Source organism: Chiloscyllium plagiosum, chromosome 12 (genome assembly GCF_004010195.1).
Source record: "Chiloscyllium plagiosum isolate BGI_BamShark_2017 chromosome 12, ASM401019v2, whole genome shotgun sequence".
NCBI lineage: Eukaryota > Metazoa > Chordata > Chondrichthyes > Orectolobiformes > Hemiscylliidae > Chiloscyllium > Chiloscyllium plagiosum.
The window spans coordinates 16,748,005-16,758,685 of NC_057721.1; the positions used below are offsets into that span (position 1 = coordinate 16,748,005).

Below are 10,681 nucleotides of genomic sequence, written 5' to 3' on the forward strand. Positions count from 1 at the left end.
GAGGAGAAAAATAACAGAACAAAATCCAATAAGAAAAATAATAACCATCATCCCATCTGTTAAAAAGGGAAATTCAACATGTTCACCTTTATAACTGAGTGCTTGGGTTCTAAAGAATTGAGAAGCAGTCTACATATCATTGACTCACCTCTATTTCATATGAAATATATGAGACCAATTGAATTGAAGGAATGTTATTTCTCCTAAGCCAAAACATTTCCAATGTCTCAGTGAAATCAGCTTTGATCAGGTTAGTAACTCTTTCAGCTTCAAAAACTAAAAATGCTTGTTGCAGAAAATATGTTACAAATTGCATCAACTAAGTGTTTTATAACAAACACAAACTTGACATATTGTTTCTAAATAAGATTAAGTCCATGCAGGAGTTTCCAGGCGAGTTAAAGAAAAATAAAATTGGGCTTAAGAGTTACAGTTTGGAAAGAGGAGATGCAATCTGCCTGTGTGGGAGTGAACACGGTTTGTTAATGTGAGCCTTTGGATTTGCAAAAACCCAACAGAAGTTACATGCAGCAGGCACTATCTAAAGTCTATATGTTACAATGACTCTGCCCGCACATGAATACCTTTCAAAACTTCAGTCTTTATTGCAAAGCTGAAATGTCGATATTGAATAAATTTGAAACCAACGAGCCAGAAAGAGACTAACTTGAAACATCAGTGCAATTATGGGAGGGATGGGGAACAAGGAGTGAGGGAATTCATCCATTTACATTTGGGATGTTTTGTTGGGAATGTGATAAGACTAGTTTCTGCCAACTAGCCAATGAAAAAACTGAAGTCAATAAAGATTAGCAATTAACTTGAAGCTGTGTGTTGTTAATGAATAATTTTCCTGTTAAGACTTGACTAGATGAAACTTAGTTAAAATTTAAATAAATGTGTATACGTAGAATCATTCACATTGCTATAGTGTGGAAGACACTACACCATCTAGTTCAGAATCTGTAAGCATTTATGATTTTATTGTAAGTACAGTTATACAGTTTTGCATGATGTTCTGAGTTAGTGGTCCTCTGCAGTAGCCCCTGAACTAGGACCTCAGCTCTCTGTTGGAGAATCATGGTACAATTTTCCCTTACTCTGGCATTTTCTGGAAAGGTATTGACTGATCAGTGCAGCTTAGGAATGCCAGTTCCTATCCAAGTACACAGCCGCCTGTTAAATATGACACGGGCAATCAGATTGCTGGTTTTTCCGTGGATATCCATTGTGTAGCAAGTTCTTCCCGGAACACCTTGCGGCAAGATTGGGCTAGAATTGGATGAGATGAAGGCCATGAGGGCTGGATAGATCGTTTATGAGGCAAACGTGGGTACTGCAGATGTTGGAGATTAGAGTCAAGAGTGTGGTGCCGGAAAGGCATAGCAGGTCAGGCAGTATCCGAGGAGCAGGAAAATCTCTCCACCCCCCCCCCCCCCCCCAAGGCTCCCAGCCTCATTCTTGGTGAAGGGCTTCTGCCCAAAACATCAATTTTCCTGCTCCTCGGATGCTGTCTGACCTGCTCTGCTTTTCCAGCACCACACTCTTGACTCTATGTAGTTTATGAGACAGATTCAGTGAAATACAAAAAGAGAAAGCTCTCATTAGTCTACATGGCAACAGACTCTCCAAAAATCTCAGTATGACTGATACTAAACCGTGTACACATTGTCATTGATGTTCCTTCACCATGGAATATTCCATTTTCTATTGTGTCTCCACATCCATAAACCATCCCATCTCAATAGCAACTACTCCAGGATGATCACTAGCTGTGTCATGTTGTTTGCACTGATACTTCTCTGGAGATGTTGAAGTGCCAAACAGCACCTGGATCCCCTGAAAACAGCATCCTGCACATAATTAGAAGGCTGATCTTTTCATCTAGTTTCACTCGCTAGCAACCAACCTTCACAACTCGGACAGCAGAGATTTGCAATTTGTGACCAAAGTCCTTTGATGATTGGCCTGGAGTAGTGAGATCTCTTTAGAGTTCTAAGTAGATCCTTTGAGTCGATGCATCCGTTCACCTTTCCAAGTTAAGTTTTGGTAAGAATGTGGATTTGAGGTTACAATCAGATCAGCAATCATATTAAATGGCAGAGGAAACTTGCCAAATAGCCTACTCCTGCTCCTTGTTTCAATGTTTGCACTTTTATGATTCCAGCTGATGTTACTATGTACAAAACAGATCTCAGAATGAAATCAGTCTTAATAGATTTTAAAAAAATAATATGGCAGACTTCCACTGACACATAAACATATAAGGCTGCAGATTAGTCTTTTATAACATAACAGAAGTAAATTACAGAAGAAAAATAAATAAAATAAAAGAAAACAAACTATCTAAGAAATAACAGTTTAAAAGATTTCAAATACCCAGCAAAACAAAACCCCATCTATTCCCATGCACAGTCACTTTACAGTTAACTAAATCCAGAGAAATTTACCTTCCCTGTCAAATTTGAAGGTTAATTTAACTGCTTCTTTCCAATATGTTCTCCGAGATGTGAATTGTCTTTGCTTCCCCACTCACACCACTGAGAGCTTAAACTTCCTCAGTACTTTAATAAACTGCAACATTCTAAATAACTATTCCTGGATGTGATATTTTCAAAAGCTACAAACCTTACATGGAGATAACTTATTACCTTAACTGCTCTGAACTATTTCCTTTCTTGGAAGAAACAATACTTGCTTCTGACCCTAGTCAGATTCTTTGAACTCAATAAAAGATTTCTTATCCCTTGGTTTTCTCATCTAAAATCAATCCTGAATTATCCTAAGCCCAGAAGCAAGCTAATGTATTACAATGCATTTTCCCAGCTGTTGTAAACCCTCACAGTATAAAGAAACTTTCATTAACCTTCCAGAAGGCTTTCAATCATCTGCTCTCTGACACATACTGGTTTAATATCATGGTTCTGAAAAGACTGACCAATTAAACCCCTTCACAAAAAAAGGACCAACATTCAAAAGCCAACTGTAAACAAAAAGTTAGTTGTATTAAAAAATATATTTCATTACAGGATGTTTGTATCATACAATCCCTACAGTGCTGATAGAGGCCATTGGCCCATCAAGTCTGCACCAACCTCCAATCCCACCCAGACCTAACCCCCACCCGATCTCTGTAATCCTGTACTTAGCATGGCCAATCCACCTAACCTACACATCTTTGGATTGTGCGAGGAACCCGGAGCACCCAGAGGGAACTCACACAGACACAGGGAGAACATGCAAACATATAGACAGTTACCCAAGGTTGGAGTTGAACCCAGGTCTCTAGTGCTGTGAGGCAGCAGTGCAGCCCTGTATCACGTTGCTCATCCATTCGCTCAAAGTTGTCACTTTCTTGATTACTTTCTTCTTTTCCAACTCTTCTATGTTGTGTTTCAGACTGACCTTGAATGGTTCTTGACAGATGTTGAAACGTTCTTGCACTCTCCCTTGACTTCAAAATGATATTCTGCTGGAAGACATTGTAACATTGTTGTACTCTTCTGTGATCAGTAGTTTAGTGAATTGGAAAATCTTGTAAATCTTTTATAGCACATTGAGGATTACAATTTAGACCAGACGTGGGGAACCTTTTCATGTTGGAAGGCAGCATTATGTTAGTTGTAATCTAATAAGGCAGCATCCAAGAAACTTCAATTACATATTCTTCAAAATTCACATTTTTTAATTGCGGCGGTCAGTCTGTGAGGATTATTTCATTGAGTTTTCTTTTATTCTCTGGTATTTTAAATACATTCACTTCAAGATAAATAAAAAAGAATGAAAAAAACATATTAATAAAAAATAAAAGATCATTCTGCAAAATTTGTATTAATTCAAAAGGCCACACACCACGGCCTAGAAGGCTGCATGCGACCTCAAGGCCACAGGTTCCCCACCCCTGTATTAGACCTTCTCCAGCTGAGATGTGTAGTGCAAGGTTTGTGAAGGTTTGTAGCTCAGGTTGAGGTTTAGGGTGTAGGTTTGCTCGCTGAGCTGTAGGTTTGATATCCAGACGTTTCATTACCTGGCTGTCATTTCTGAATCGTCTTTGATGTATGGTAAGGTGGTTACCTGTGTATACAGAAAATCAACAAACACTGACCAAATACTTAACTACACCAGCAACCATCCCAACACACACAAACAAAGCTGTATCAGAACACTATTCCAACGAGCCACCTCACACTGCAGCACAGCCGAACTTCGGAAAACAGAGGAGAACCACCTGTACAACGTATTCAAGAAGAACGGATACTCAAAAAATACAGTCCACAGATTCCTCAAGAACAAACCACGACAAGCAGACCAAACACAGCCAGAAACCCTAACCACCTTACCATACATCAAAGAAGTTTCAGGAATGACAGCCAGACTACTAAGTCCCCTCGGAATCCTAGTAGCACACAAACCCACCAACACTCTCAAACAAAAACTAACAAACTTAAAAGACCCAGTCCAACCCGTGGACAAAACCAACGTCGTCTACAAAATCCCATGCAGGGACTGCCATAAACACTACGTAGGACAAACAGGAAGAAAGTTAGCCACCAGGATACACGAACACCAGCTAGCCACAAAAAGACACGACCCTCTCTCCCTCGTAGCCCTACACATGGATGAAAAAAAACACCATTTCGACTGGGACAACACATCTATCCTGGGACAGGCTAAGCAAAGACATGCCAGAGAACTCCTAGAGGCCTGGCACTCCAACCACAACGCCATAAGCAAACACAGATCTAGATACCATTTATCAACCCCTCAGAAAATGAACAGGAAATGACATCACCACAAACCCCAGGAACCCCATCCAGGACAAACATATAAATAGAAAGCAGGAGACAACAGCTTTGCTTCACTTGGAGGTCGCCACTGATGATGTTATCTAGCCAGGTAATGAAGCGTCTGGATATCAAACCTACAGCTCAGCGAGCAAACCTACACTTCTGAGATGTGTAGTTTTTTTTTCTTTCTGTTTGTCATTTACACTTCCAGATGTTTTGTTCATGTATTGCTTTGGGCTCAAAGTCTCTTGGCACATGATGTAGCTCTGGGGTGAACAAGGTTAGAAGTCAGACGACACCAGGTTAGAGTCCAACAGGTTTATTTGAAACAACAAGCTTTCGGAGAGTTGCCCCTTTGTCAGGTGAAGTCCTTACTTTTGAAGACTTCATTTATGGATTGGCATGTTGAGCCACTTCACACAGATCTGTGAAGGCATGATATTGCATTATGCACTGTTGCTTATCTGACATGTATGTTAACCTGATATTGTCCTTATGACATCATCACTCCAACAGTAACAAACCACATATCACTTATTAACTAAACTGAACTAATGAACAGTTCATGGTGCAGTGTGATTCATCAGAATATTCAGCTCAATTCTCTCCCGTGGCTACTTGAATCTGTGTCGTGCCTCCTTTAGCCAAACACTTGTGTCCAAAGTGATTCAGGCTTTTGCAGCAAGGGTACTGCTTTCCCTCTGCTGGACACACTTTCTTCTCCTTTGCATGATGCCCTCTGCAGTAGTTGCATCCTCTCTTTTGACTGTGACCATTCTGCCCTTTGGCCTGTGTTCTCTATCAGAATGATGCAAGGCCTGGCTTGGTTTGCCACGTGTATTCTCTAGCTGCTGATTTACAACCTCAGCACGTCTGGACAGGTCAATCGCTTTCCTGAGAAATTGCTCCCTCCCTCAGCAGACACTCTCGTCCTGTGGGTTCTCATGCCTAATTCGATCCTTTCTTTAATTAGCTCAACTATTAATGTTAGGATTCTGTGAGTTCAGTGAATGAAACCATGTACTGATCAATGGTCTCTTTTTTGCCTTGGGCCCCCGTATTGAATCCATATTGTTCCTAAGTTACATTTCCTAGTGGTTAAAAGTATGCCTTCAATGTTTCCCAAATTTCCGCAGTCTGTTGTTTCTGTTTCTCAGTTGGAGTATACAATAAAATCATCTCTTCCCAATAGTGAGAAGAGTACATTTATACTTGGTTGCTCTGGCTTGCTGAGCAGATCTGCCACCGTTATGTCATCTTGTCTTTGTGAGCAAGTGGGAAGAAATTCTGTTTCATATCGTTCTGACAGAGTTGGTAGAGGAAAGGTTCCAGCCATTGTACCTTGTCCAATTTTCAGTTCTAGCCTGATATGTTTCTTTTCCATTTCTTTCAGCTGCTTGTAGCAACTTTTGCAGTTCTAAACATTGCTGTACATCTCTGCAAGTAGCTCAGCTTCCTTTACAGCTTTTCAAGACTCAAGTCTCTCAGCTGGCGTCTGATACCATGTTATAAGCTCATCCTGAACAGTCTGTATTGTGACTTTATTGAAATTGTTCCAAGCCAGCAGCTCCCAGTCAGTGCCTCACAGGTAGAAATCACATGACTTGAGCAAGCCACCTTGCTTGAACTCACATGACTTGAACAATGCCATTGTTCCAGATGGCATTTCTACTTCAAACAAAATGGGTTTAACAGGGCAGCATAGATCTCCCTGGTGCTAAGTTTGATTTTATATGATTCTCCTAATTTCTACTTCCATGATTGCAATGAAAAAAGCAGGAGAAATATAAAGGAGCCTATTGATTTACTATTACCTATTTTATGCAGTCACTCAAAGTCACGGTCTCTGGCTGCACTAGGTCAATTCCTACTCCTCTATATATTTCACTCTCCCCTTTCTTTCATGCTGCACCTCCTTTATTATCTCCTTTCCTTCCCTACAAATCTTCCTTTCTTTCTGCTGATTTTATTCCTCTCCTAACCTGTGATGCTATGGTTAATGATGATGTGTACATTGTAACTTCTACGGATATGACAAAGGCTTACCTGGCATCTCAGTTGAAGACTATGTTGTAATTTGTTAAATATGCCTCCCGTGGTAGTGTGTTCACTACCTAAAACTAAGCATATTGAATCATAACATCACACAGCTAACACTACAATTCTAAACTAGGACAACACAAGTTTTGACAAGGCCTATGAAAAACCTCTTGAAAAGTGTTAAACAGCAAGGTTGGCCTCTGTAACAACATTATTCATTAAGCCAGGCAGCCTGATTGCAGCCAAGTTCAATTTGTTGAACTTTATCTATTGGCTACATCTCAACATTCCTTTCCATTCAGCACTCACCTTGATGTCACTCCATTGAAGACATCATTTAAGTGTTCTTGGTCTTCACTTCATCCTCCAGAGCACTGGGAAATGCACCATCCTTTACCTCTGGCCCAGTTATAGCCCATTCACTCTCCTGATCTTGTGTAGCCAGCAGTTCTTGCATATCTGAAGCAGGAAATCAAAATGGAAATGACAGTGTGATTGGGATGGTGTGCAAGGTAAGTGGTTCATAGTAATAGCAGCAGGAACATGTTCACTAGGCAGGTTGAAGTTGAGAAGGGTGTAAGACAAACACCCTCAATGTTCTTAGTGACCTTTGCACGCAGCAGCACGATGCAGTGAGCCACCTTCTCTGTAGGTGTAAGCATGGTTTTGCTCTGCTGCCTTCTATTGTGTGCTGCATTGTCCTGCAAGATACAGAGGGAGGGAAGAATGTCAGTGATCATATTGCCTTGTGTTTGAGTGATGTGCTTGTTATAACTGATTAGTTGGAGATATATGAAGGTAGTGGGAGCTGGGTGTGGGATTGATAGTGTTAGTACATATGTAAGGATGAGGTAGAATACCTGGATGTTTGGGATAGCTGCTGGGGTAGTATTGGAGTGGGATGATTGAGCACCATGGGAGGCTGGTGCTCTGGTGGCTATGAGATAACAGGTGAGATACATTCACTGCCATTGACTGCCGAAGTGAAGCCATTTGGCATCTTCTGGCACTGCTGTATGGTTCTTGGATCCAGATTCTAGGAGCTGACCTCTCTGGCCATCTGCTTCCAATCCTTTCTACTTGAGGGTCTTGTAGACTGCCTGTCAGTTCTTCACTTTACCAATACCTCCAATGTGTCACCCATCGATCTACACCTTTTTGTCTGTCGTAATGGTCACTTTGTATAGAATTCCCTTGAAGTTTTTATCACAGCATTCCTTGTTTTTACCATGTGCTGGAGTGCTCCTTATTTGCAAAACTTGTTAAGAAGGAGTGTGCATTACTGAAGGCATGGGAAGTAAAGCCAAAATTATTTGCATTGGGGGTTAGACACATTTTGAGCTTAAAAACCAAGGGACACAAATTTACTGTTCTTTATATACATCTTTTCAGTCCATAAAGATAGACATTAAAAAAAATGAAGTGAATGTCATTCATCCTGAACATGTTGTATAAAATGGCCTCTTTATTCTTATATCTTATTATTATCTTGTTTTGATGTAATTTGTTTGTTTCTCCTACCACTTTTCTAACAATTCATTCTACTTCTCTTTATTGACTTGTAGGATGGGGTTTCACTGCTTATTGCCCATATCCCTGAGAAGGAGGCGATGAGTTGCCTTCTTGAAGCACTGTAGTCCGTATGAATTAGTTACACCCAGGAAGGGAGTGCCAGGAATCTGTCCCAGGGACAGTGAAGGAACAACAGTGTAGTTCCAAGTTAGGATAGCGTGTCACCCAGAGAGGACTGTGCAGACAGTAATGTTGCATTGTACTTACTGCCTTTGCCCATCTTGCTGATGGAGATTTGGAAGGTGCTGTCAATGGAACTTTAACAAGTCGTTGCTATGCAATGGAGGTGGTACACACTGCTCAGAGAGAAAGACATATTGCTGCTGCACTATTGACGGAAGGGATGGGGTGAATGTTTAAGGTGGCTGATGGAGTGGCATTTTATTTCCTGTTTCACTCACTCTTTTAAATGTATTTTTCCTTTCACATCCAATCCTACTTTGTCTCTCCCGTAGGCCATCCCCCACTCTCACTCGTCTTCTCTCTCTCTTGCTCTTTAATCTTTTTCTTCTGCTCATGCCCCTACTTATCAGCTAGCTCAGCCACTCAATTTGCAACATCAATTAGGCTGCAAGCATGAGTGAAAGTTACAAATATATTCAATCAATTCGAAACCACAAGTTAAAAAATACAAAAGAAAGTAAATAACCTTCTGGGTATCACTATAACTTGTGTTTCTGAAGTTGCTATTCCCTGTGTGATACAGTGTAACAATAACTTCTTGTGTTTGGTCTTTTGCCATTGTTCAACCCAGTATTTGAGCTAACAGGAAAAATGGGTCTGTCAAGGGACCATTAAATACAAATGAGAGTCTTCCTTTACATAATTAATAATTTTAAGTGTTCATGGAAATCATCTGCCAGACCTTCCTTCCCTGAAGAAGTCTGGGAAACCTCTTTGTGCACACACCTTCATGGAATATTGCTCTTGGCAACAGCCAGAGGCTATTTACCTACTTGATGATGTTCCACAATTCAGTGAGGTTGTGGTAGATTTGCATCTTAAGTCTAATAATCATGGGTTTGTCTCTTACACCTGGTTATCTTTGCGTAACAGTAAACCTGTCAAGTTCAGATTTAGAATTAACAACACAATCAGCATCAATTGCTGTTTAAGGCAGAGCAGGCCAGGACCACACTTGGGATTCCTGTTTCTTTGGTCAATCTTAGATGAAACATATAGGCTGGTATCAAGTCAGATCAGTCTCCACCCTCAACCTGCATGCCTCAAGGCCTCTCTTGGATGACAAGTCAGTTCATTTAGGGTTTTCAGCATTGTGGGTTGTTGGCTATGACCTGGAAGCATTTTGTGTTAGTCCAAGCAGTTGGTAGCCCCAAATATTAACCTCCCACTACCCCTCCTCCAGCCCCCATTACCCCAAATACTCTGGGAGGTTGAACTCAACTTAAGGAGGACACAACTTCACAACTTCTGTAGTCTTCAGTCTTGACCATCTAACAAACTAGAGCAGCTGATCTGGTTTGCTGTCCCTTACAGGCCAACATTCAAGGCTAGGGGAATTGGAAAACAGGAAAGAGTAAGTGCTTCAACTTCCTTGTTTTAGAAAGAGAAGTGACAGAATTGTTTGAGCACAATCAATTAATTGGAAACTTGTGAAGTTAACAAATAAAGGAAAAGACCTCAGCTCCTCTGTTCAGATTGATATTTCAGAGAAAGATTTTTTTTTTAGATTACTTACAGCGTGGAAACAGGCCCTTCGGCTCAACAAGTCCTCACCGACCTGCCGAAGCGCAACCCACCCAGACCCATTCCCCTACATTTACCCCTTACCTAACACTACGGGCAATTTAGCATGGCCAATTCACCAAACCTGCACATGTTTGGACTGTGGAAGGAAACCGGAGCACCCGGAGGAAACCCACGCAGACACGGGGAGAATGTGCAAACTCCACACAGTCAGTCGCCTGAGGCAGGAATTGAACCCTGGTCTCTGGCGCCGTGAGGCAGCAGTGCTAGCCACCGTACCGCCCACTAGAGTCTCGCACGTAGAGGAATAGAGAGTAGGACAGAACGGCAAACAGTTGTTTCCCCAAGATTTCTCCAGCTTTTATCTCTGGGGCTTTTCCATCGATCATCTAACCAGGCGATGGGGAAATCCCAGTAGAAATTCAATCCCTTAGTGTTTACACATTATCTTCATATCATCTTTAGAGTTCTTTTAAATTATGCATTTTAATTAAACAGGACAAGTATAAAAGCAGTAAAGTAACCTTTAGCAGATAGCTATTTTTTACTATACCACTGGTACTCATCTCATGGAA

The 10,681-nt window shown here is 41.1% G+C and overlaps 1 long non-coding RNA gene across 2 annotated transcripts; it reads right to left on the bottom strand.

Annotated features, from left to right (window-relative positions):
* Positions 1-842: 842 nt before the first annotated feature.
* LOC122555016 lies at positions 843-9,754 on the bottom strand. 2 transcript variants are annotated; one of them, XR_006313133.1, is made up of 3 exons: positions 7,137-9,754; positions 3,260-3,469; positions 843-1,272 (listed from the first exon to the last, which is right to left on the bottom strand). It is a non-coding gene; the product is annotated as an uncharacterized LOC122555016 (long non-coding RNA). The 2 variants fall into 2 exon arrangements; XR_006313134.1 differs by having other exon boundaries at positions 3,260-3,472.
* Between the last annotated feature and the right edge of the window lie 927 nt (positions 9,755-10,681).